Raw genomic sequence first — 27,981 nt, forward strand, 5'->3', positions numbered from 1 at the left:
AAAGAAGCTTTGGCATTTAAGGCAGGCATTTGATGATGACTTTATGTTAGGGTCTTCTACTGGTGAGCTTCTGCAAGTAGATCAGTTCTCAAAGGGAATCTAGTGGTAAGCAATCTAATTAAGACTTAGCTCCATCAGTTTATTCAACAAAAATTATTGAACACCTAATATGTGAGCTACAGCAATGAGCAAAATACAATGAAAATACCTGCCCTCACACCAGCTCCCACTCTCCCATCTCTTTTCTATCTTCTATTTCCACTGTAAAAAATAGGAACACAAACTAACCACATTAGGTACAAAATACAGCATCTTCAGGTTTTTAAAAATCTCACAGTAATATTTGGACTCTGGAAATCAATTTCAGGAAAATTGGAACATAAGGAAAAAAGTAAAAGAAAGTGTTTTATTTGGGGAAAAAGAGAAAAAAATACCAATGAGATAACTCTTGAGTGTGAATTTTAGAGCATTCTAAAAATTATGCTCTGGAGTATACATATAGTGGTATTTTTGAGGAGAAACAGAGGTTAATGAACCATAGGAGAATTTTTTAACTTTAGCACATTGGGTCAGTTTGGACCTTCTGGGCCAGATAATTCTTTGCTGTGAGGGGCTATGCTTTGCTCTATAGGACAGGTAGCAATATCCTTGACCTCAACCCACTAGATGCCAGCAGTACACTTCCCCAGTAGTGACAACCAGAAATGTGTACAACATTACTGCATGTCCCCTGGAGGGCAAAATTGCCCCCTATTTAAGAGCCTCTAATTTAACGACTTTGGTAAGTGCTTTATCAAATATATAGTGCTTCATAATTAATATCTTATATTTTCTTAGACAGAAATATGGTACAGAATGATTTTAGAAAGCCTGGACATTTGGGATAAAAAATTACCACCAAGTTCATATTTAAGTAACATAATGGACTGAAAGCTAAATATGAAACATTTTAATCTTTTAAGTTTTAGAATGTTATATATGGCATTGTTCTGATTATAGATGAGTGCATGTTGAGTATAGGAAATTTAGAAAAAGAATACAAAGACGATAATAAAGTCACTCATTATCCCATCACCCAGAGAAAATTACTGATTATCTTTTAGTGTATTTTTTAAAATCTTTTTCTCCTTTTTGTTACTTAAATTCTAGTTTTGAATCATTTAATTTTTTATGCTCTTTATCTAAAAGTTTTTTTAAAAATAGGGAAAATAATTTTTAGTTCCCTTTGTCAAATTATTGATAGTTGTAAATTAGAAGAGTTTAAAACTAATAGGAAAAAATAGGGATTTACAAATTAATTTGGAAGTTGAAAAAGGAAAGTATAGAGAAACACATACACTATGTATTTGAGTGACAGATTCTAAGTAATATTTGTTGATGAAGTGTAAATTTTTGGAAATAAGAGTAAACCTAACAGCTTACATTATTTCTTACTTTAATCCACTTGTAATTTCACAAATCTGAATAAGTGAGACATTTATTTTTTTTAAATTTAAATCCCTTGGGAAATTTTGTCATTTGGGAAAATTTAGGAAAAACAATAACAAAATTATATTAATAGGTTTTCTTTTCTTTTTTTTTTCATTTTTAAAAATATTGATTTATTTTTGAGAGCAAGAGAAAGAGACAGAGGGCAAGCAGAGGAGGGGCAGAGAGAGATGGAGACACAGAATCTGAAGCCAGCTCCAGGCTCTGAGCTGTCAGCAAGGAGCCCAACATGGGGATTGAGCTCACAAACCATGAGATCATGACCTGAGCTGAAATTGGATGCCTAACTGATTGAGCCATCCAGGCACCCCTGTTTTTATTTTCATGTGCAAAATATAGAAAGGATTGGTATGTGTTTTTATTTTGTTTAACAGTTTAGGTCATCATTAAATCTTCAGCTAGTTTTTCCATTTTATAGTCAAGTTAATATTTTTTTTTCCTGATATGGAATTTAGTTCTGCTGAGTATATTTAGAGATCATCTTTACTTCTAAAATACATTACTTAAAATTCTGTAATGTAGTTGCCTTAAATTTAATAAAATGCGATGAAATAATTGTTATTGTTATCTATAGATGTATGCAAGTTTTGGTGAATCTGTACATATAAGCAGAGCATAGTAAGTGTCTTGTCTGTGTCATCAGCAGTTAAGCGAAGGTGAAGTTTTATTTCTTTCAAAAAGGAAGATGTTTGGCCACAGAGCAAGGAGGCAGAGCATTCTGGGCAGGAAAAATGATGCAGGTGTTAAATGGGAGAAACAGTCCTTTGAGTTTAAAATTTTTATATGGCAGGGAGTTCCCAGGAGCCCCTCTTAACTTTAAATTCCCAAATTGGTTTCAGAGCTGCACAAATATATGTATTCCTCTTTATGCATAGGTGATACACTGACCTAAATTTAAGTGGCAAGTATGCTTCATGTTCCTTCATTATAGAAAATAAAAACTTTTCTTAAAGGAAAAATTTTCATTTAATACGGAAAACAGCTTTTATACCTCCTTTAAATGTTGTTTTCTCAAGAGTGATTGACTCATTATCTGCTCATCCACGTTCTTTCTAGTTGTCACCTATGTGTGTTCTCTACACACTGAGATTTCCCCTCTGTACTCAGACTACACTAACCTTTTCATATCACATCCACTTAAACTGTTGACCATCCTACTCATTTTATCAACACAACCGTGACAAACAGACATCCCTAATCTAATGTTATTCACTGTAGTCCTGCCATATATTAAAAGGTATAATTGTTGCTATCATTTTCTGTTATATATTCCATGCTATAAATTTTCTCTTGTCTCCTTGGGTGCTTAGCCCATTCTTAAGATAATGCTAATTAGAATTGAGGTTGGATACCACAAGAGGTTCTGAAACATCTTATTTTAGCTAGCAAAAATATAGCATCACAAAGGATGCAGACATATCCTTCCACACTATAAATTCACCTTAGCCTGTTTCCTTTGTGTTATTATTTCCTATCTTTTCTAAAACACTGCTGTTTTTAAGATCCTGTATTCATTTTGCTCTTCTTTCCACTGTGTATGTGTATTTTTTTTTTTCTTTTTCGACTTCCACCCCCACTCTTCCTGGTGTAAAGAGCTTCTGTAGGAAATTGACAATCGGTGTCTTTCTGCTTCAGAGTCTTTAACAAGTGGAGCTGGCTGTAAAGAGAAATTGACCAGGTTCCTGTGATCCTTGTCTGTTTCTCTGATTAATCAATTTTTCTTTACTGGAGAAGCTGCTTTTAACAAAAGAAAACTAGCTTGAAATTTCAATCGTTTGCCTATTGTTGCCTAGCTTATATCTGCTTTTCTTTCTCTATCACTTTGTTTTTATTGTAAACTTTTAATTCTTGGCTTTCAGTTACCTCATTTGTAATGGACAATGAAAAGCTAATTTCATGTAATTCATATAGCCTCAACTATTCCTACTAATTCCAACATTTGCACAATTTAATTTATAAAGCTGGTTCCTATTCAAAAGACAATAACTACACATCAGAATAGGTGCATTTCTTACATACTTCTTGTTGACTTTCCTACAAAAACCAAGGCCAAACAATTCCAAAGTACTTAAAAGGAAATCATGCTATCATAGAATGAAATACAGTGAAATCCAGAAAAACCAGGGAGAGGGACTATATTGCTCTTTTAACAGGGATATTTCTTTAAGCATGTCAAGTACTATTATATTTAGAAACAGAATTAAAAGAATGTGTCTTTAAGCCATGGAGAAGTTTGAGCAGCCAAGGTAGCCTGAAAATAAGGTTATAAGATCTAAAGAGGAAATTAACAAAGTAGACAAAATGTACTTGGAATATATCCCTTAGGTATTACCTAAAGGTGTTTGCACATAGCGATATTAGATAATAGGATAATCATAGGGAGGAGTTATTATGAATGGCCTTAGGTTCAGTGGTGAGATTGATGCTCCAAAACATATTTGGCAAGTAAGTTGTTTGATGGTATATTAGTTAAGTGTTCCTTGAACAGAAAAAAAAAGAGGCCTTCTTCAGTAAGTTTGGAACATTCTTGATTATACAAATACAGCCTGTTTCTTCATTTAAGATATAGTTTTGCAGTGCCTTATTATACAGTAGTGTGCTGTCTGTCTCATGGGACGTTGTTCCATGGGGACAAGCACTGAGAAGCTCTCGGCCGACGGCCAGCAATCTGTGTATTAATCCATATTAACATCTTTACTCTTTAGCTCATAATTTATTATTAGGTTAAAAGAGATTAAAGATCTTTTAAACATCTGCAAAACATTAGTAATATATTTTTATTTTACAAAAACAAAGACAAATAATATTGAAGATGCCTAGAAAAGCAGGAGGTGAGTAGTGGTTCATCATCATATAAATTACCCCAATTACCCTGCAGGACAGTGTTGAGTGTAATTCTCTGGCAAATGTTGGTGTCCTAGAGTGGTGGTGGTTCCAAGCTGTTTTTTGTTTTTTTTTTTAATTTTTAAAATTTTGGATCTGCTGTAGATCAGATACATTTGCATAGATATTTTCCTCAGGTTACATACTTGTGGTCCAGTAATGAATAGCTTATGGACAATACTGCTCTTTTGACAACACAAACACTGTTACTAGATTATCACCACTTCTACACTGCTCTTAACTTGAGAATGTGTCACCGCTTACTACTGCCTAAAATTTTTCCTACAAGTAGAGAAAACATTATTTAAAAGTGTAAGTGTTGTTTCTGTATCAGTGATTGTAATTTTAGTAATTTGTGGACCAGCAAGCATTTCAAAAAATGTGGATGATTTGGTAAATGTTTAGTGATTAGCTTTCCAAAAAATGATCTTGTGTGTGTTATGCATTTAACTGACGTAAAGGATTTAGAAAACAATTTACAAATGATAATACATACACAATATTCTTTATTATAAATTCCATGCAGTCACTTGTGTCTCACAGAATGCTTTTATTGATTATTTTTAGGTCTCTTATGTCTGTAGCCAAAGTCTCATTGCAATTGATGAACAAGTGTAAGTTTTACGTAAATGTTCAATGAATAACAACACAGAAGTTAAACGACAAAGGCAAAGGTGTATGTCAGAACTATTATAAACGACTTCCTTGCTGAGTTGTAGTAGTTTTTGAACACTGTAAGAGAGCCCCTCAATTTTTATGATATTTACAATGAAAGAGCTATAGACCTGATACAGTTATATTTCATCTGCATTTATTAACAGCTTCATCAATTTCTTAAGGATCTAGACAGTCAACAAAATAAAAAATAAAGCCGTGGTTTGTAGCATTTGCCAATTTCCATGGTGTAATTACTTATGCCATGACTAGTTTCAAGCTATCAGTGTGATGTGAGTGAGTGTGAAGCTGGGAAGAAGTGCATAGTGACACACCGTTACACAGCAACGTAGCAATTCCACTGTACAGATTAAATAAATGTAAATAACCTCAGGGTAATATAAAATGTAGCAAAATATTTAGGAAGTAATGAGTTTTAAGTTTTTTATTATTTTCATATTATTGTATATTTTTATAATTTAATTTTTTTTAATGTTTATTTTTGAGACAGTGCAAGTAGGGAGGGGCAGATGTGGTGGGGGAGAGGATCTCAAGTGGGCTCCATGCTTGCAGCAGCCAGCCTGACACAGGGCTTGAACTCACAGTACGATCACAACCCGAGCAGAAGTCAGATGCTCAACCAACCGATCCACCCAGGTGCCCCTACAATGTATATTTTAATATTGGCTGTTTTTTTAACAGCTATCTCTTGGAATTCTTACAAATTTAACAATCTGTTCTCTTGAGCTGGTATAATCCAGCCTCAGCACACTGCTGCATTGCCTGTTTTGCCATGGAAGGATATTTATTTGTAATTACTAATCATCTATGTTATCTACCTGTCTGTTTAAAGAACAAACTTTTTTTTTTTTTTTTTTTTGAGAGAGAAAGGAGAAAGAGAGAGGGGTAGAGGGAGGAGCAGAGGGACAGAGAGAGAGAATCCCAATTAGGCTTGTGCTGTCAGTGCAGAACCCGACATAGAGCTCCATTTCTTGAACCATGAGATCATGACCTGAGCTGAAATCAAGAGTCAGACGCTTAACCGACTGAGCCATGCAGGTGCCCCAATGGGATGTCATCTCTGAATAAAAGAAAACCCCTAAGGAAGACAACTTACAAGCATAACCGTTGTTCTTATTTTTTGCATTTCTGTAGTATAGTGTTTTTATAAAATGCCATTTGAGTTCCTACACATCTGTTTGGACACCACTGTCCTCTGAGTAGTATAGTAATATGCAGATAAAGCTAATTTTCATTTAGTGAATAAATACCAGTGATCACTCAGATACTTTTCTGTTTTGTGGAGATCGTAGGTTACTGTTAGTCTTGAGGACTTTATAATCTGAAGGGGTGTAGAATGGCACTCATGGATAAGAAAGACTTAACATTTTGTATAGGCCTTTTAAGTCTTCTACACTGCACTGGATGCTATATAAGAGATACTACTACCCTAGAACCATTATCTTTCCGTTGTTGAATAGGCTTGAGCTCTCCTTTGTGCACTACCACCTGCAATTTATGATGTGTTTACGTTTTTTTAAACACTCCTCTTCCCTCTCTTTTCCTTCCTCCCACTTTGATACAGAATCATGTTTCCTATTACCACAAACTTAGTGGCTTAAAACAACACATATTTATTAGCTCAGAGTCCACAGATCAGTAGTCCAGCACAGTGCAGATGAGATCTCTGCTCCGAATATCACAAGACTGAAATCCAGGTGTCGGCCAGCTGTGTTCTCATCTCTCTTTCAGGACTCTCACTCATTCCCAGTGTTGGTACCAATCAGTTCCTTGTGGTTATAGGACTGATCTTCCATGTTTTTGTCAGATATCAGCCAGGTACAACTCCCAGCTCCCAGAGGTCGCATCCTTGCCTCCCATCTGTCTTCTAGTCAGCTGCGGTGGGTGAAATCTTTCTCCTGCTTTCAAATCCCTCTGATTTTCCCTTTTTTCACCACCTAGAGAAAAATGTCTTTTTTTTTTTTAATGTTTTATTTATTTCCGAGGGAGAGAGACAGACAGCATGAACAGGGGAGGGTTAGAGAGAGAGGGAGATACAGAATCTGAAAGAGGCTCCAGGCTCTGAGCTAGCTGTCATCACAGAGCCTGACGTGGACTCGAACCCACAAACCGTGAGATCATGACCTGAGCTGAAGTCAGACGCTTAACCACCTGAACTGCTGGACTCCTTATCTGTGGACTCTGAGCTAATAAATGTGTGTTGTTTTAAACCACTAAGTTTGTGTCCCCAGTATTCTCATTTTAAAATAAGTCCAAGTTGTAATTAGTAAAATAAAGAGACTGAACATTACCTAAATGTTGGCTAAGAAAATAAGTGTAAAGATATATAAACATTACCTAAAAATGAAATACCTAGTACAAATGTATAAAATATAAAGCCTTGTGCCAGAACAGTCTAATGTTTACTCAAGAAGAGGAAGTTTAATAAAGGTAGAGGGAAAAGCTTGAAACTCATTGTAAATAAAAAGTCTTTATTGAAAAACCTGGTTTATTAAAGAAATAGGCAAAACTTTATTGCATTCTTGATAATGCAAATATTGACATGAACAAAAATGTATGAAAATTGACCTCTGGTTGAATTATGGTATGGCCATACAATGGAACCATTCATCTAATACTTATTGAACATCTACTGTGTACCAGACATTTTGCTTAGCTCTAAATAGAATAATAACCATCAAATACTCACTTGAAGCGTAACTAATGAGTTCATTATGGGAATAATAAGTGCTATAAAATTTAATATATTAAACTTGATACTAGTTTTGTTACTGATATGGATAGGAAAAATTGAAGAAACGAAAAGCATTTAAAGAAGATAAGTTTTGATTTGTTGTTTTTTTCTTAATCATGAGTATAAAGAGGTTGGACACCTTCCTTTCTTAGTTAATGCCCAATATTTACCCTATAGTGATCTATAAAACATTGCTGAGTTAATATCACAGGGTGTTATATTTCTGTTAAGACTTTTTACATGTATTTACAAATTGTATTGATAAAATATTTATTTTTATTTTTTTACAAATAGTTTATTGTCAAATTGGTTTCCACATAACACCCAGTGTTCATCCCCACAAGTGCCCTCCTCCATGCCCACCCCCCCATCCATCAGTCCTCAGTTTTTGTCAGCATTCAAGAGTCTCTCATGGTTTGCCTCTCTCCCTTCCCCCACCATTTCCCCCCTTCTTCTCCCCCTTGTTCCTCAGTTAAGTTCCTCCTAATCCTCCTGTACATGCAAACATGTGATATTTGTCCTTCTCTGCCTGACTTATTTCGCTCAGCATAACACCCTTAAGGTCCATCCATGTTGCTACACATGGCCAGATTTCATTGTTTCTCATTGCCATGTAGTATTCCATGGTATATATAAACCGCATCTTCTTGATCCATTCGTCCGTTGATGGACACTTAGGCTCTTTCCATGTTTTGGCTGTTGTGGAGAGTGCTGCTATGAACATTGGGGTACATGTGCTCCTATGCATCAGCACAAAATATTTTTAAATATGTTAAACTGCTATAGTTTATAATGGTGTAATGTGTAGCATGGAATATTTTTCTGATATTCAGGTTACATAATATGTTTTTTCTAAGTTATTCAGATAACAACTCTTTGAATTAAAAAAATGAAGAAAAGAGGAAAATATCCTTTTACTCAGAAGTAAGAGCAAAATTACATAGTGTGGTTATTTTGGAGAGAGCAAAGTCCTGTTACTTAGGTCGAAGAAGGGGAGGGAGTAGGAAAGGCATATCACATTTAGCAAGTGTCTAATAAAGATCAGATACTGTATAGTGCAAGTTTGTTATTCTATTTCAGTTAATATTTGTATTCATCTGAGTTAGATATTATTTTAAAATGAGAACATTGGGGACACCTGGGTGGCTCAGTCATTGGATGTCCGACTTCAGCTCAGGTGATAATCTCACGGTTCATGAGTTCGAGCCCCACTTTGGGCTCTGTGCTGACAGCTCAGAGCCTAGAACCTGCTTCGGATTCTGTGTCTCCCTCTCTCTCTGCTTCTCCCCTGCACTTGCTTCCTCTCTCTCTCTCTCTCTCTCACTCTCTCTCACCCACCCTCTTCCTCACCCGTTTTATTTTTAAAGCTTTAAAATATTCTCTTCCAGTTTAAATCCCTGATTTTATGTGTTTACTTAGCATTATGAAGACTACTTTTACTGTTGAGTAAGTAGCCATTGTTTAATTTGTTTATATCAGGATTTAAAAGGTAGGATATTAAATCTTATTTCTTGTGAGCATTAGCATAAGTAGCAATTCTGAAAGCAATAAACTGATCATTTTGTAAAGTGACTCTTTCTTGTAGGATTTTACAAAGAAGCTTTTGTCATTAAAAACTACACCAATGCTTAATAGAGCATTCTTTGTTTTTAATCTTACTCTTAGGTGAAGATTCATGACAAAATGGTTTTTTTTTTTTATTTTTTTGGCTGTGAATTAACAAATCAGTTACTTAACTTGTTTGCTTAGTTCTGTTTTGTGCCAGGCATAGTATTAGTTACTTTGGATACAAAGTCATATTAAGTAATGGGCTCTGTCTTCAAGGACTTTGCAGTTCAGAATAGGAGAAAAAAATTAAATACAGAAGTATATCAAAGTGAGGTAGATGCTGTCAGGAAAGCTTGCACATTGGAATCAGAAAGGAGAATATGCTTGACTTGTCAAAGTGTTGAAAATATTTTATAGGAGGTGAATATTAGCTGAGCCTAATGAGAGAAGAATATTTTGTCAGACACCTAGAGGAAGTGAATCTCAACAGAGGGAGCATTATACCCAAAGCCTGGCCTTTTTTAGGACACTTCAAATCATAGAGTATGACTGAAGAGGGGGAAAGGTGGAAGGTTTGGCCTTGAATTTGTTGATGCTGGGGAGCCATTGAAGGATTTTAATGGATTATAAGTCATTGAAGAATTTAAAGCAGGGAAATAACTTGAGCAGATTTTTACTCTAAATGGTTCCTACTGCAGTGTTATATTGAGGATAGATTTGAGAGAGGTAAGACAACAGCAGTTCTGGAGAGGTGAGGAGAGTCTTCACTAAGGTAATAATATTAGATATAAACTGGTAGATGAGAGATGTTAAGAAAAACATCAAAAATATTCAAAATTTGGTAAACTGTTAGTTGTGGAAGGTGAGAGGGGGGAAAGTATGTGAATTACTACTAGATTTCTGACGTGGGTGCTTGAGTGGTTTGGATAGAAACAAGGATGGAAGCTATAGTAGGAGAAAGACTGTTGAGTTTTGCTTTATGAGGGGGGAGCGTGAGGGCCCTGTGACCATCCAGTAGGGTGGATGTGAGTTTTAGAAGTCTGGATTATAGTTATAGATTTAGATACAAGTCATCAGATGTACATGGTTGTGAAAGAAAAGTTGGAGAGCATCATAAAGAAGGAAATAACGGAATGCCTGGGTGGCTCAGTGGGTTAAGCGTCCTACTTCAGCTTAGGTCATGATTTCACAGATCTCATCTCACGGTTCCTGGGTTCAAGCCCCACGTTGGGCTCTGTGCTGACAACTCAGAGCCTAGAGCCTGCTTTGGATTCTGTCTCTCCCTCTCTGTCTCCCCACCCTTGTTTATGCTTTCACTCTCTCTGTCTTTCAAAAATGAATAAATGTTTAAATTTTTTTAAATTAAATTAAAAAAGAAATAAGGGGGTGCCTGGATGACTCAGTCGGTTAAGTGTCCACCTTCAGCTCAGGTCATGATCTCATGGTTTGTGGCTTCAAGTCCTGCGTCGGGCTCTGTGCTGACAGCTCAGAGCCTGGAACCTGCTTCAGATTCTGTGTCTCCTTTCTCTGCCCTTCCCCTGCTCACAGTCTGTCTCTGTCTCTCTTTCAAAAATAAATAAACATTAAAAAATATTTTAGAAAAAGGACGGAAATAAGAGTTGAAGAAAAAGATCCAGGAACAGAATTTGGGAAGTACTAGTAAATAAAAGGAATTAATAACAGTCTGCAGCCTTCTTTGTAGTGATAAAAAGATATAAATATTTGGATCCACGAAGAGCTCATCATTTTTTTATTATTGAGGTAGATTTAACAAACAATGTTATATTTCAGTTGTACAATTAAGTGATTTCAACAATTTTATACATTATTCAGTGCTCATCACAATGACTGTACTCTTAAGGAACTTATCTTTTTATGAAATTAAGGAGCAAGTGTATATGTGCTTACGATAGAAAAATTACTTAACATGCAAGTTAAATGCATGAAACATAATATGAACTGTAAAAGTATATACTGAAACTAAAAACAGCTTGGAGTTAGATCATAAAAGAGTCTTTTTAGGTTTTGTTTTGCGGGACACTTGGGTGGCTCAGTCGGTTAAGCATCCAACTCTTGATCTCATTTCAGGTCATGATCTTGCTGTTTGTTGGTTTGAGACCTGTGTTGGGTTCTGGACTGGTAGCGCCAAGCCTGCTTGAGATCCTGTCTCTCCCTTTCTCTGCCCCTCCCTCTCTCTCATTCTTTCTCAAAATAAATAAACCTTAAAAGAAGATATATGTTTTGAATAAGGTTAAAGTAAGAATGAAACCATTATAAGAACTAATAGTATTGTTAAGAATAAACATGTAAAAAATGGCATCAGGAACACACCTGCATCAAACAAAATTGGATTTATTAACTTTTGGCACTGAGGGACATGGAACATGTGGAACCTTGAAGCATCTCAGGGAGAAGGCGTTAGAAAGGACTTACAGGATTTGGGTTTATGTTAAGTGATTTGGGGGAGGTCAAGAAAGTAGGGGTCTGTGCCGTCGAAAAGCAGGACTAATTCTGTGATTCAGTATCTTAATAATTCTTATCTAGGAGGCAGGAAGAACATTGTGGGGCTAAAACTGGAATTGGTAAGGAAGCAGATATATTAGCCAGAGAAAGGGAGTGTCTGACCATTTCTTGGTTTCGGCAGTGCTGTTTTTGTCTCTGTTCAGATAAAGTCAGAGTGGCCTTGTCTGATGTTAGGTGTTATCTGAAATTGTTTATCTTTCAAATAAAAGTTATGTTACAAGCATACTGATATAGCTCTGAGTGCCAAGTCAACTCCCAGCAACACAAGACCTGACTGATAGTGACAAACCAGCCCCTGGCTGTCAGGAGCCACTTTTGTCTTTCTTAGACTCCAGCAGCAGGGAGAGAATGCAGCAAAGGCTTCTTGGCAGAGAGAAATGTTGGCTGTTGTTAGGTAGTGATCTAGTAAGTTTGTAGTTGGGATAGAGTAAGGAAGGAATTAAGGGAGCTTTGGAAGGGCGGAAAGGTAAGGAGAGACAAACCGGAGAATGGTTTCTAAGTGATCAACTTTGCGTATAGTTTAGGGTAGATTCCTGACCCATATTATGGTATGATTAAATTAATGTTTGTGGACAATACAGTTGCCTTTTAAAATTATTAAGTATCTAAAAATGATTTTTTTAACTCTTATTTTTTTTAAATTGTAATTAGGCTCAGTGCCCAACATGGGGCTCAAACTCCTGAACATAAGATTAAAATTCATGTGTTTACCACCTGAGCCAGCCAACCACCTTTCTAAAATAATGCTTTTATTGTATTTTATTTTTAATGACTATTTATTTTGAGAGAGAGAAAGAGCTCACGCAGGGGAGGGGTAAAGGGAGAGGGTAAAGAGAATCCCAAGTAGGCTCTTCACTGTCAGCATGGAGCCCAGTGAGGGGCTCAAACCCATGAACCATAAGATCATGACCTGAGCTGAAACCACAGTCACATGTTTAACCGACTGAACTACTCAGGCACCCTGAAAAATGATTTTAATGAACATTTTAACTGACTGATAACTCAGAATAACTATTTTCCTTAAAAATATTTGTCCATATACTTTTTTTTACATTGTCACAATTACTTTTCTTTATATTCTGAACTTAAAAAATAATATTTTCTTAATATACCATCATACACTTTAGTCTGTGTTTTTACCTTGTTTGAAGAGGATCATTTCAATAGTTGTCTGTGAGGTTATCCATTTTCTCAGAAAGGGAAAAGCAGTAATATAAAGCAAATAACAATTTGGGCGGAAAAATTAACAAGCATCTATCACTGATGAAATGGAATAAAGGAAGAGAAGAATAAAAAATTTTGAATTCCTGAAACTGACAAATTTAAATTATATCTATATGCATAGTTTCTCAATTGGATGATGTATTATAATAAAATAACAAAAGTTGGTAACACTCACCAAAACTATTTCTACAAGATATCCTGAAGGTTGTAAAATATATCTGATTTTTTTGTTAGGTTGAAAGTTTTGACATTTGTTGACAGTGGTAGAAAATGATGAGGGGTGCCTGGCTGGCTCAGTCAGTAGAGCATGCAGCTCTTGATCTTGGTGGTGTAAGTTTGAGCCCCATGTTGAGTGTAGAGATTACTTAAAAAGAAAAATCTTAAAAGAATTAAAAAATAAAGAAAATAATGAGGGTAGAATTTGCTAGTGGTAAGATGTTCATGTTCATATTGAAATCAGAATTTATAATCTGCATGTGGCTGGGTTCACATCCTATAAAAATTAGTCTGAATTAGAGAAGGCTGATACTTCTGGGTTTAAGATGCCTGGCATCCCCATTAGTGTTGGCCACTAGCCTTTCATCCTTAGTTTATTCTCTTGTGCCTATTTGATAGGGTTGTCTTCTTAAATGCTTTTGAAAAGTCTTATTTCTACACCATAATAAACTAAGAAGAGAAAGGCTCTATCATTGGAGAAGACTGATTGTTGAAAGAATTTTTTAAACCTTTTATACTATAAAATTTAAGTACTTTTATTATCCACTGAATTTGTTTTGACCATATACAGAATAATTTTAGGTATAATTTATAACATAAGTCAAATCATACTGTAGCAAAATATTAAAATTAATATATCTAATTCATAACCTATAATTTTAAGAAGTGTTTCATGTTATAAAACTCCATAAGAAAAAAACATTTAGAAATGCTTGAAGTTCATTGCAGTGACTTTAAACTAGCATGTAATTGAAATCCCGAGAATATGTTTCATTCTTAAAGCATAAAGTACAGCTAAAAAAGAGATGTAAAATTCATTTACATTTTATCATTTTATTTAGATTTTTCAATGTTAAATTTTAACAGAGAACATAATTAACAATGAACATAGACCCAAATAATTTAGATTTAGATGCTTTACTTTATCCATATTATTTGAGCATAATAGCTTAATAAACTATTAAAATACAGATAATAGTAAAGTTATTAATTTGATCTAAAATTTTTTTGACCTTCACCATTTATATTTAAGTGCTTTTTTCTCTCCAGACTTACCAGCTGTGTCATGTTACAACTGAATGTATAAAAAATTAATTTGTTCTTGTTCATTTCCTCTTAGAATCTAATGTCATTAATCATTACTGATGTTGACACTTAAAGTCAATTTTATATATAGATTACCTATTATTTATAAAAGTAATGATGGCTGTTTATTTAATGAGTGAAATCTTTTATTCCAAATATATTTTAATTTTATGAAGTACAGTTTATTTATTACATATCAGAGTTTCAGACATTTAAGTAAAGTGAGTACATTATGTATAAATTAAATATGTATAGATCTTTTCATATTAACTATTTATATCATTAATCAGACTTAAATCACTTATAGAAACGTGTTAGGAAATTTGAAGTCATAGTGCAAAGTAAGAAAATTATTTAAAATGCATAGACAAAAGGTTAATGTCCTTCCAGTGTAAAGAAGTCTTGTGAAGTAGTAAGAAAAACAAGCATCTTTGTTGAACATGGGCAAAGGACAGGAACATAGAAATTCACAAAAGTATAAATATAGAAATTAAAGAAAAAGAAGTTTAAAGCAGTTTAAAGCAAATTGATATTAATACTATTTTAATGATAATGCTTGATGTTGTGGAAGTTGCAGAGAAATAGTCTCATCTATCTCTGGCAGAAATATATACTGACATAAGTTTCTATAATATAATTTGGAAATACACATCAAAACCTTGTAAATAGAGATGAATATACACAAAGATTTTTATCATAGCACTTTTTGTAAAAACAAAGAGTTGGAAACAACTAAATGTTTATCATTAGGTATAAGTTAAATTATAAACATCCAGGGCGCCTGGGTGGCTCAGTTGGTTGAGCGTCCGACTTGGGCTCAGGTCATGATCTCACGGTTTGTGGGTTTGAGCCCCGCGTCGTCCTCTGTGCAACAGCTAGCTCAGAGTGGAGCCTGCTTAGGATTCTTTGTCTCCCTTTCTCTCTGACCCTCCCCTGCTCATGCTGTGTATGTGTGTCTCTTTCTCTCAGAAATAAATAAAACATTAAAAATTTTTTGAAACATAAATTATAAACATCCATGTCATGTAGCCAATTTCTTTAAAATGATGTTTTTAAACTTAGATTGTTAAACTGTATTCAGAAGTATCCTTGATTTCCTCAGAGATATTTTGAAGAACCCTGGGAGAGGAGGAGGCTGAGCACAACTCCATTCTGCTCAACCAGAGCAGCTTTGTATCTGCTTTTTAATACAAAAGTTTCAAATAAGAGTTTGCCTGGAGGAAAGGGCAGGAGGGGGATACATTTGGCTGCTAAAAACTTAGCCTTAAAGTGTTCAGTACAATGGCAAACAGTGCAACGGCAATTATCTTAACAAATGAAAAATAGTAGAGTATAAAATAATGGGTATAGTTGGGTCTCAGTGTCTAAGAAAAATTATATCTCTGTCATCTGTGCATATGAGAAAATGGAAGTTTATGATAATAATTGCAACAAAATAAAAAAAAAAGCAAGTGATAGTTTTCAGGTGATTTTTACCCTTTGTTTTAACTTTATTTGAGAGAGAGAGTGTGCATGAGGAGCAGGGGAGAGGGGCAGAAGGAGAGAGAGAGAGAATCCTAAGCAGGTTCCNAGCCAAAATCAAGAGTCAACCATGCAAGGATTGAGCCATCCAGGTATCCCCCCGCCTTTTTTGACTTCCTGTATGTCTTTTTTTAATGTTTGTTTATTTTGAGAAAAAGAGTATGAGCAAGGGAGGGGCAGAGAGAGAGGTAGGAAGAATCCCAAACAGGGTCTGCACTCTCAGCATAGAGCCTGACGTAAGGGCTCTATCTTACAAACCATGAAATCATAACCTGAGTGAAACCAAGAGCCAGACACTTAACCAGCTGAACCACCCCAGCGCCCCTTGCTTTCTTTTAAAACATATTTCCACAAGTAGTTATTATTAGAAGTTAGTTAAGTTGTGATTCAGGATCCCAGGGTGGGGATTACCATGTACCCTGGGCCACCTTTACAACTCTGGGAGAAGAATGGAGGACAGAGGAGACGTGGGGTAGAGGCAGTTCACGTCTTCCTAGGAAATGTGCCTTCTGCTCAGAGGTCATCCTAGGCTGACAACCTAGGATATGGGGCAGAGGGACTTGTATATGCGCCGGTACCATTCACACGTGGACGTCCCCCCCTTTAGCAATCATTGTCTTCTCACAGTGGTGGAATTCCAGATAGTTCTGCCAGCAGTTCCTGGTCTGGTTCTGGTTGGGGAAGTACCTGTCTAAAAGGGGCAATCCAGGGGCACCTGAGTGACTCAGTCAGTTAAGCGTCCGACTTTAGCTCAGGTCATGATCTCGCGGTTCGTGGGTGCGAGCCCCGCGTCGGGCTCTGTGCTGACTGCCAGCTCAGAGCCTGGAGCCTGTTTCAGAGTCTGTGACTCCCTCTCTCTCTGACCCTCCCCTGCTCACGCTGTCACTCTCTCTCAGAAATACATTTTAAAAAATTTAAGAAAATTAAAAAATAAATAAAAGGGGCAGTCCAGTACTTCTTGATTTTGGTCTTGATGTCTTCTGCCACGGTGCTGACTCCTGAAGACACCACTGAAACAGCTCACAGCTCAGTGTCTACCCTCTGTTTTGTTTATCTATATTTTATAAAATGGACAGGTGCTGTGTGTGATGAGGTAGGAAAAAAGCAATAGCCACTAATAAATATTTTTTTTAAGTTTATTTATTTAAAGAGAGAGAAAAAGTACAAGTGGGGAAGGAGCAGAGCGAAAGGGAGAAAGAGAATCCCAAACAGGCTCCACACTGTCAGTGCAGACGCCAATGTGGGGCTTAATCTCACCAACCATGAGGTCATGACTTGAAGTCAGACACTTAACCAACTGACCCACCCAGGTGCCCCCATAAATACTTTTAAAATGCTATCACCTTTACATGCAAAGTCCCCTTTTAATGTTGGTGTGGTCTAAGTATAAGATTTACTACATGCCAACTGCTGTTCTCAGCAGTTGACATACATGAGCTCATCTGAGTATTATAACAGCCCTACTTAGGTATTATAAGAGACCTTAAATAATGTGACCAAAGTCATGCTGCTGATTCACTCTACCTTGATGTATCACCTCTTGTTTTCAAAGAATTCCATCTTACTAAACCCCAGCTTGTATTACTAATTCCTTTTTAAAAATTTTTTTAACGTTTATTCATTTTTGAGAGACAGAGAGTGAATGGGGGAGGGGCAGAGAGGGAGGGAGACACAGAATCCGAAGCAGGCTCCAGGCTCTGAGCTGTCAACACAGAGCCCAATGCGGGGCTTGAACTCACGGGCTGCGAGATTATGAACTGAGCTGAACTCGGACACTCAACCGACTCAGCCACCCAGGCGCCGTCGTATTACTAATTCCTGTAAATTTCAGAAATAGTATATAAGTGAGATGTAACAACACACATAGGTATATTGACATGTTTATATGTATTTTGCATTTTGTTGGTATTTTCAGTTTTTATTTTTTATCTCATCCTGTAAGTAGCCTTTGACTTATTGTTACTTCACTCATTGCCACCATCATATGCAGACAGGAAACAAGAGGATCTTCTAAGTCGATCAGATGCTCATCCTTACTAAAACACTTTAGAAACCTGTCTGTGGTAGCCCTGGTCCTGAGTTACTGTGTTTGTTTTTAAGCAAACTGAGCAACATACACATATGAATATGTATAGTGTCTACGTGCTGTGCTTCTGGAACACATACAAATCATTGCCCTTGGAACATAACACAAATTACAGGTTTTTATACCTGAAGATGTTATTTCTTTTGGTATTATTTCCTGGTCCAGACTTTCCGCTGTCAGCAAGATTTATGCTTGACTTATTTATGGTAGTAACTGATGTGTTGAGCCATCCACATGTTCTCTTATCTGTGACCCTGTGGGCCTTCACAGAGGTAGGTGGAAAAGCTAGGAGGAAACTGGATGCATTTAGAGACCAATAATCCCTATATATGTGCTTTTTTCCAACAGCAGATTGTTCATTTACAAAATACTGGTTAGGTTTGATCAGTGTCAGAAAAGAAATTGTCAGGATTCTAAGGGAAAAGGGACATGTGAAAGAGAAAGGAAGAATTATTAGCAAGGGCAGTGAAATATGCTGAACAAATGGATGGAGAATACAGAAGAAAAGTATAGGGAAGTATGCTAATGCAAATACAGAAATTAAAACCCCATTACTGAAAGATGATGGTCTAAATGACTTAACTAGGGAAATACTATTTTGATAGCCCTATGAATAAAATTAGTCCCTTTCCACATTTTTCTGGATATTAAAATAATCCAAATCCTTAGCTGGAAGACGATTTTCTTAGACAAGTTTTTAAATATTAGAAAATCTATATGAAGCACATAAATCCATATGTAGTCATATATTAATGAAGCTTTTTCCTAAAACTACATGTGTTTCTTTTCTCTTTCGTTATTTTGTACAATTTGTAGTAATGTAAAAATTATTATTTGGTGTAGGTGGGACTTTGCCTTACATGTATCTAGTGATTTACCCAGTGAAAGAATTAGAGCTGAGTTGTGGAACTTGTTTCCTGCCTTGAAAGATCCCCTGGGGCTTTGTGACCCTTCTGTGATCATTGGAGCAGGCTGGGCACTTGAAGAGACTCTGATATTTTTTAGAGAAGGGTTTGTTCATTCTTTGTCCAACCTTGCAATAGCCGTTAAGGTTTTCTCCCATGGCATATGATATCCTGCTCTCTGATACATAGATTGGAGGATGAAGGTGGCCATGGAGTTAATAAACATTTCAAAATAATGTGATATCTCATAGTCATTACTCTGTGCTAATGATTTTACATTAATATGACTGAACGGTATAGAGATGTAATCTATTTCCACACCTTCTTTGAAAAGTAACTCTCAGGGGCGCCTCGGTGGCTCAGTCAGTTGAGCATCTGACTTCGGCTCAGGTCATGGGTTCATGGTCATCTTGGGGTTCATGGGTTCAAGCCCCACTTCAGGCTCCGTGCTGACAGGTCAGAGCCTGGAGCCTGCTTCAGCTTCTGTCCCCCTCTTTCTGTGCTTCTCCCCTGCTCACACCCTGTCTCTCTCTCAGGAATAAATAAAGATTTAAAAAATTAAACAAAAAGATAAGTACCTCTCAGTACCTCTCAGATCTTTATGATGTAACTCTAAGACTATGTATCCAAAATGGTACTCACTAGCCTGTGTGGCTATTGAAATTTAAATTAATAAAAATTAAATAAAATATTTGGTTCTTCAGTTGCACTGGCAGTAATTTAAGTGCTCATTAGTTACACGTGGCTACTTAGTAGACACCATCGTAGATAATGCAAATGTAGAAAATTTCTGTTGGGCATAAAATTCAATTGATCTTCTTTCCCCTAGAGGAGATATGTATGTCTTTTGAGGAGGTCATTGATGTTGTTTCATCCATGTCTTTTAAAATGTAAGTTTATTGAAGAGAAATAACTGTTTTTTTCAAGTTGGTCAGAAGTTCTTATAACTTTGACAGTATATTACAATGACTAGATTTGCAAGTTAGCTAACTTTACTATGAGGAAAGCTTCATTCAGGTTAATCAGTAATAGAGATTTTCTGTTAATCTGTAAAATACTTTAAAGTTGGGCTTCTGGGAAACAGCATGATGTAGGTAGTGAAAAAGAACACTCACTTTCAATACAGGAAACACAATCTTGTCCCAGCTTTGCCACTAACTAGTTGTTAAGACTTAGGAAATTTTCCCTACGTGACTTACTTATTTTGTAACTAGAAATATATCTTATAACTAGAAATACTTTTTTTTAAGTTAAGTATGCTCTGTGCCCAATGTGGGCCTTGAATTAATGACCCCGAGATCAAGAGTTGCATGTTCTACTGACTAAATGATATGGATCTGGGTGCCCCTGGAAGTACCTTTTGACCCTCTTCATTCATTTCATCCATCCCTACCTCTGCCCTTGGGAACTGTTAGTCTGTTTTCTGTATCTGTGAGCTTAGGGATTTGCTTGTTTTTAAGATTCCACAGATAAGTGAGATCACCATATTTGTCTTTTATTATCTAACTTATTTTACTTACAATAATTCCCTCAGGGTCCATCCATGTTGTTGCATATGGCAGAATTTCATTCTTTTTTATGGCTCAGCAATACTCTGTGACATATATATAAATATCTGTATCTATATGTCACATTTTCTTTATACATTTGTTAGTGAACACTTAGTTTGTTTCTGTATCATAGCTATTGTAAATAATGCTCTAGTAAACCTGAGAGTACATATATATTTTCAGATTAGTGTTTTCATTTTTTTCTGATAACTACTCAGAAGTAGAATTTCTGGATCATATGGAAGATGTATTTAAAAATTTTTGAGGAACCTCTGTACTTTTCTCCATAGTGGTGTACCTATTTACATTCTCCCTAACAGTGCATGTGGATTCCCTTTTCTCCACATTCTCGCCAACACTTGTTATCTCTTATCTTTTTGATACAGCCATTCTGACACGTGTGAGGTGATACCTCATTGTTGTGTTGATTTGCATTTCTCTGATGATTAGTGATGTTGAGCGTCTTTTCATGTATCTGTTAGCCATCTGTATGTCTTCTTGGAAAAATGTCTATTCAGATTCTCGGTCCATTTTTTAATCAGATTGTTATTTGCAGTTGAGTTGTATGAATTCTTTGTATACTTTGAATACAAAGTATCAGACATATGATTTGCAGATACTTTCTCCCATTCAGTGGTTGTCATTTCATTTTGTTGAAATGGCTTTTTGTTTGTTGTTTATTTGTGGGTTTTTTGGCTGTGCAGAGCTTTTTAGTTTGATGTAATCTCATTTGTTAATTTTTACTTTGGTGGCCTTAAGACTTTGGGTATTTAATTATCCAGAGTTAATTTGGGATTTAATTTCTTCATCTCTAAATTGCACGTTTAAATAAAATATTTTTAAAAATCTCTTGGAATAGTAACTATGAGTACTTTGTTTTCTCAGATACAACTTTTATAAAAGATGTATGGTTTTGAATGGAAGAGATAATACAAAAAGAAAGAAGATATGATATCACTAAATTGCTACCCAGGAATATGAGAAGGATTCTGTTAGTCTTAAGTTGTAATAGCCTATCATAAAATATTGCATTCATCATGTTCATTCCTTCTGCATAAAAACCATGATTAGCTTTGGAAGCATGCAAACCTGACTTTAGATAACATTTCTCTGGTCACTAGTTGGGTGGCATCAAGTGAGTTACATAACCTGTCTGCCTCAGTTTCCTATTGGATGGATGAAATGATGTGTTATCATGATCTCTTAAGACCTTGCAGCCAATTCAGAAGGATAGACACGTTATTACAGTCATGGGTGGGAAAGTTTATTATAGATGTATGCCACACATTATAAAAATAGAAAAGGACATTATTTAACTGAGACCCAGCCATGGTAGAGAAGGTAGGGAAGAGAGTAGCAGAAGGGTGCTCCAGGGAGAGTGAGTAGTATGCACAGAGACCCCCTGGTATGTGAGGTCTACAGCTAAAGCAGAGAGAAGGAGTAGAAGAGTTTGGTAAGAACTAAGCCCGGGAATATATGGACAGAGGCCAGCAAATAAAGGATTCAGAGTTTAAACTTCATGGTGAGCACTGTGGGATCACACTGAAACTTTTAAGCCTGTATTTGTGAGAAGGGTAATATAAACATATGGGGAGAAAAGGAGCAAATCTGTGCTTTCAAGTGTTCACTCCAGTGGGAAAGTGGAGAATGGATTAGAAGCAAAGAGACCATAGGAAGCTATTTTTTCCAGTTTTAGTGAGAAATGATGAAGAATTATATCAGGAAAATGGAAGGAAGTGAGCAGATTCTATATGTATTAAGGAAGTAATGTCAATATTAATAAATTGGTGACTGGTTGATGTGGGGTTGAGGAAGATGGAGGTTTCTTTCTTAAGTATCAGAATGGATAATGGTGACTTTTCATTGGGTAAGGAATACTTTAAGAAAAACTGACTAGTGAGATAATATACTGCATTTAAGAGGCTACACCCCTAAGCCAAATTGCCTGCTTTAAAATCCTGGCTTTCCCATTTACTAGCTTTGTGACCATGGATGTGTTACTTAGTCTCTTGTGTTTTAATTTCTTTTATTAGCTTCGTTAAAAAATTGCTATTGAGGTATAGCTAACATGCATTGTTATATTTCAAGTGTACAACATAGTGATTCAACAATTCTTTTTAAAAAATATTTATTTATTTATTTTAAGAGAGAGAGAAAGTAAGAGTGGGGGAGGGGCAGAGAGAGAGGGAGGGAGAGAGAATCCAAGCAGGCTGCCCACTCCATGCAGAGCCCAATGCAGCACTCGATCCCACGACCCTGGGATCAATGACCTGAGCTGAAATCAAAAGTCCAACGCTTAACCGAATGAGCCACCCAGGTGCCCCCTGTTTTGACAATTCTATACATTACTTTGTGCTCACCACAGCAAATATAGTCACCATATAACATTATTAAAATATTATTGACTGTATTCTCTGTGCTGCACTTTTCACCTCCGTGGCTTATTTATTGAATAACTAGAAGTTGGGATCTTTTATCCCCTTTACCTACTTCATTGGCTTCATTTACACCTGAGTTAATAGGTGTGAAATGCTTAGACTAACTTCTGGCATGTAAGCACTGTATGTTTTTGCTATTATTAATAGAAGATATGAGTTCACTTTTAAACATAATGGAGGAGAATCATATGAAAATATATAGTATGCAGGTAGATATATGAGACTAGAGCCCAGTAGAGAAGTCTGAGCTGGAGATACCGTAAGGAAAGTTATATAAGTAGTAGTTGAAACTAAGAGAATATAGGAAATATCCCAGGAAAACAGATACAGTGAAAACACCAAAAATGGGACTTTAGGGAACATCAATAATTTAAAAAATCAAGGAAGACGAGCTTATGGATATAACTGAGGGAGAGTGAGTAGAGTTATAAAGAAGAATATTAGGCCTTAGGGTCCCAGATGCCAAGAGCAGTGTGGGAGTGTTTAATGTCAAATGTTATAAAGCTGACAAATGTGATAAGATTGAAGAAGTCACTGGATTTGCACCAAAGAAAGTCAGAGAGTGACCTTAGAACATTTCTTTAGAGTTTGGTACAGAGGTCACTCTACCAAGGACTGAGGAATAAATGGATCAGGAGGCAATAGAAATGCTAAGTTTAGATCTCTCTCTGTCTTTCTCTATCTAAATCTGTTTTTTTTTAAACATTTATTTATTTTTGAGAGACAGAGTGAGACAGAGCATGAGTGGAGGAGAGGCAGAGAGAGGAGGCACAGAATCTGAAGCAGGCTCTAGGCTCTGAGCAAACATTCAGCACAGAGCCTGATGCGGGGCTCAAACCCATGAACAGTGAGATCATGACCTGAGCCGAAGTCAGACGCTTAACCGACTAAGCCACCCAGGTGCTCCTGAATCTGTTTTTTAAGTTTAGTTTTATCAAAGTAATAGTTAAAAAAATCAAATAGTTCCATAAGGGTTAGAAGGAAAAAAGGAAAGGCAAACCTGTTCCCCTTTTCTTCCTATTTCTGCTTTCTTTTTTATTTGAAAACCAAAATAAAATTGGCTAACTTTTTTCTTCTAATATTTACTGCTGCATTTCATAAACCACTAGGTATTTGCCCAAAGAACACAAAAATACTAATTCAAAGGGATACATGTACCCCGATGTTTATAGTAGCATTATCTACAACAGCCAAACTATGGAAAAGCCCAGTGTCCATCAACTAATGAATGTGTAAAGAAGATATGGAATATTACTGAGCCATAAAAAAGAATGAAATCATGCCATTTACAACAACATGGATGGAAGCAAGAGTATTATGATTAGTGAAATATATCAGAGAAAGACAGACACTATATGATTTCACACATGTAGAATTTAAGAAACAGAACAAAGGGGCAAAGGGAAAAAAGAGAGGCAAACCAAGAAACAGGTTCTTAACTGTAGAGAACAAACAGATGATTATCAGAGGGGTGGTGGATGGTGGGGGATGGGTTAAATAGGTGATAGGGATTAAAGAGTACATCTATTGTGATGAGCACAGGATGATGTCTGGAAGTGATAAATTACTATAGTATTCCCCTGAAACCAATATAACACTGTGTGTTAACTAACTGGAATTAAAATAAAAACTTGAGGGGGCCCTGGGTGGCTCAGTTAGGTGTCCTACTCTTGATTTTGGCTCAGGTCATGATCTCGCAGTTCCTGGGATCAAGCTCCAAGTAGGGCTACTTGGATTCCTCTCTCTTCCTCTCTTTCTGCCCCTCCCTCACTCATTCCCTCTCCCTCCCTCCCTCTCTCTCTCTCTCTTTCTCTCTCTCAAAATAAATTTTACAAACTTTAAAAACTAAAACAAAATAAGATAAAGATTTATATCTTTTATACAACCTCTTTCCTTTTTTTTCTTGTTTTAAGTTTAAATTTTTGTTAGTTGACATACAGTGCAATATTGGTTTCAGGAGTAGAATTCAGTGAGTCAGTCACTCAAATACAACACCCAGTGCTCACAAGTGCCCTCCTTAGTACCCATCACCCATCTAGCCCATCTCCCACCCTTCTCCCTCCATCAACCCATAGTTTGTTTTCTATCATTAAGAGTCTCTCGTGGTTTGTTTCCCTCTCTCTCTTCCCTTATTCTTAAAAAGAAAGTTCACAATTTTTGGTTAAATTAATATTTAGTACTTTATTGTAGCTACATAGATGTTTACAGAGGAATTACAGTATATTGTGATTTCTTTTCCTTTTTGTAAAAACAGCTTTAACAGTTGATAATTGCTTTTTATTTCTTTATTGTTTGCTTTATTTTCTATGTACATATCAGTAACCTGTCTCCAAAATTTCAGCAGAACTGGAAAGCTCCTCAGTAACTTCAAACATCCCAGAATATCTGCCAAATTCTTTCTCGCCCCCCCTCCGCCCCCCCACCTTGGTGCATCTCACCCAGAGCTTACCATGGTCATGGTCTAATGTAAATTTTGTTGTTCTATGCAGGCCTGGTGGAAGAGCTGTTGTATCCATGCTTTCCTTTAGAATTTCGAGGAGAAGCCAAAGTGGTTTCATGGATGCAGCATAATTTTTTTAAAATCTATTTGAGGATGCTAATTGCAGTTTCTAATTTGGGGAATTTTCTTTGCTTCTTTACTATTTCTGGATCTCATGTGTTCATCTTTCTTGGTTTTTCTCCCTGTTTTGATGGAAAATCTTCTTAAACGGCTTCTTAAGAAAAGGAATACTGGGACGCCTGGGTGGCTCAGTCGGTTAAGCACCCAGCTTCGGCTCAGGTCATGATCTCAGGGTTCATGGGTTCAAGCCCCCCATCGGGCGCTGTGCTGACAGCCAGCTCAGAGCCTGGAGCCTGTTTCAGATTCTGTGTCTCCCTCTCTCTCTGACCCTCCCCTGCTCACGCTGTCTCTCTCAGAAATAAATAAAACATTAAAAAAAATTTTTAATAAGAAAAAGAAAAGGAGTACTGAGGAAATAAAGTTGTCAAGACTGTGAGATGGTTTGGCTAGATACAGAATTCATATAGAAATGCTTTTTCAGGGGCACCTCGGTGGCTTAGTTAGGTGTCCAATCTTGGCTCAGGTCATGATCTCTGATTGGCGGGTTTGAGCCCTGTGTCAGGCTCTGTGCTGAAGACTTAGAGCCTGGAGCCTGCTTTGGATTTTGTGTCTCCGTCTTTCTTTTTTCCCTGCCCCGCTCACACTCTGTCTCTCTCTCTCAAAATAAATAAATATTTTTTAAAAATAAAAAAAAAGAAATACTTTTTCATCAGATTTGAAAATATTTTTTCCTATTATCTTCCGGTGTTCACTGTTGCTGTTGAAAAGTTGGATTCTAGTTTGATTCCTACTTCTTTTTATAACAGCCCCCCTTTTTTCCCCTTTCTCCTTAGAAGCTTTTAGGTCCCCTCCTCCACCCCTCCAAACCTTCAGTTCTGAGGTTTTACAGTGATGTGCAACAGTTTTTAAAATAATTTTTTTAAGTTTTATTTATTTCTGAGAGAGAGAGAGCAAGGGAGGGTCAGAGAAAGAGGGAGATACAGAATCTGAAGCAGGCTCCAGGCCTGTGCTGTCAGCACAGAGCCTGACGCCGGGCTCAAACTCATGATCCGTGAGATCACGACCTGAGCCGAAGTCGGATGCTTAACCGACTGAGCTACCCAGGCGCCCCTAAAATAATTTTTTAAATGACTTGATCTTTTCAATGTGAAAACTTGTGTCCTTCTCTTCTTGGAACTATTATTCTTAATAAAGCCTCTTTCTTAATTCTTTCTTTCTTAAACTCCTACTGGTGGATACTGTATTTTATTTTAAGCCTTTCACTCTTATTGTTGTCATTTTTGCCTTTGTGCTCTTTTTGGAACATGCAATCAATTCTCTAACACTCCTATTGAATTTTTCTAATAATACATTATTCAATTTTTAGGAGCTCTTTCTTGTTTTGGGGAGAATCCAAAGTGGTTTCATGGATGCAGCATATTCTTTTATCCATTTGAGGATGCAGTTTCTAATAATTTCTCCTCCCTACATCATCTTATTTCCTCAAGGCTCTTTTTTGTTTGCTTGTTTTGGCTCTTTTCTTCAACATTGAAATGTCCTGTGATTCTTGGCTGTCCAATTTTAAGAGTGGCTGAAGTATTTTGTTATGTGACAGTTTTACTAAATGCATTGATGCCACATAGCAGAGTTTGCCATCCAGCATAATTTCCTTCCACTTAGCAACCTGTAAGATAATGATATTTTAAGATTTGGGTATGGCCACAACTCACTTCTAGATTCTTTTTGTCTGTACCACCCTGGACATTTAGGTTCTATTTTGGTGAAAGCAATCTGAAATTTTCAGTAGCGTACATAGGGAAAGTTTTATCTCTCTCAGACTACATGTACAATGTGGTCTGCAGTGCCTTCTGCTCATGCTCCTCATATCAGGACTCAGACAAATGGAGGCTCCCTTATGAAACCTGCTTGTAGAATTGTTGAGGTGGGAAAGGGGAATAGGGCAGATTGTGTACTATCTCTAAAAGCCTCTACAAAAAAGTGTCCATGCCATTTATACTCACATTTTCATTAGCCAAAGCAAATCACGTGGCCATGCTTAATTTATTTTTTTAATGTTTGTTTGCTTGTTTATTTATTTATTTATTTTGAGAGAGAGAGAATGAGTGGGGGCAGGTCAGAGAGAGAGGGAGACACAGAATCTGAAGCAGGCTCCAGGCCCTGAACTGTCAGCACAGAGCTCGACATGGGGCTCGAACTCACAAACTGTGAGATCATGACCTCAGCCAGTCAGAAGCTTAAATGACTGAACCACCCAGGCAGGCCATGCCTTATTTAAAATGCAGAGTGAAATGCAAGCCTACTTGCCTTGGAGGAGAGGGCAACCAGAATATTTGTAGCATCTGTAATGGCAACCACAATGGCATTCCACTTTTGCATGTTCTAGGATTCCTTCATGCTCTTGCTATTTTAATGAATTTTGCAATATTTGTATCTTCCAAGAATGATATGTCTAAGTGTCCTTCCAGCTTCAACATTTATGGCTGTATGACCTAAAAACTGTCACTCACTCCTCACAACTTGTTGAAAATTACTATGTTCAATAAA

At 36.5% G+C, this 27,981-nt stretch overlaps 1 protein-coding gene and 1 pseudogene across 2 annotated transcripts in view; one reads left to right on the forward strand and one right to left on the reverse strand.

The window, feature by feature from the left end:
- LIN28B (lin-28 RNA binding posttranscriptional regulator B) overlaps nucleotides 1-27,981 on the forward strand; it is a 122,236-nt gene that overhangs the window by 26,461 nt on the left and 67,794 nt on the right. The gene's annotated exons all lie outside the window — the stretch shown is intronic.
- LOC144244662 (cytochrome c oxidase subunit 6B1 pseudogene) lies at nucleotides 16,382-27,813 on the reverse strand (annotated as a pseudogene).

This window comes from Crocuta crocuta, unplaced genomic scaffold (assembly GCF_008692635.1).
Source record: "Crocuta crocuta isolate KB4526 unplaced genomic scaffold, BGI_CrCroc_1.0 scaffold147, whole genome shotgun sequence".
In the NCBI taxonomy this organism is placed as follows: domain Eukaryota; kingdom Metazoa; phylum Chordata; class Mammalia; order Carnivora; family Hyaenidae; genus Crocuta; species Crocuta crocuta.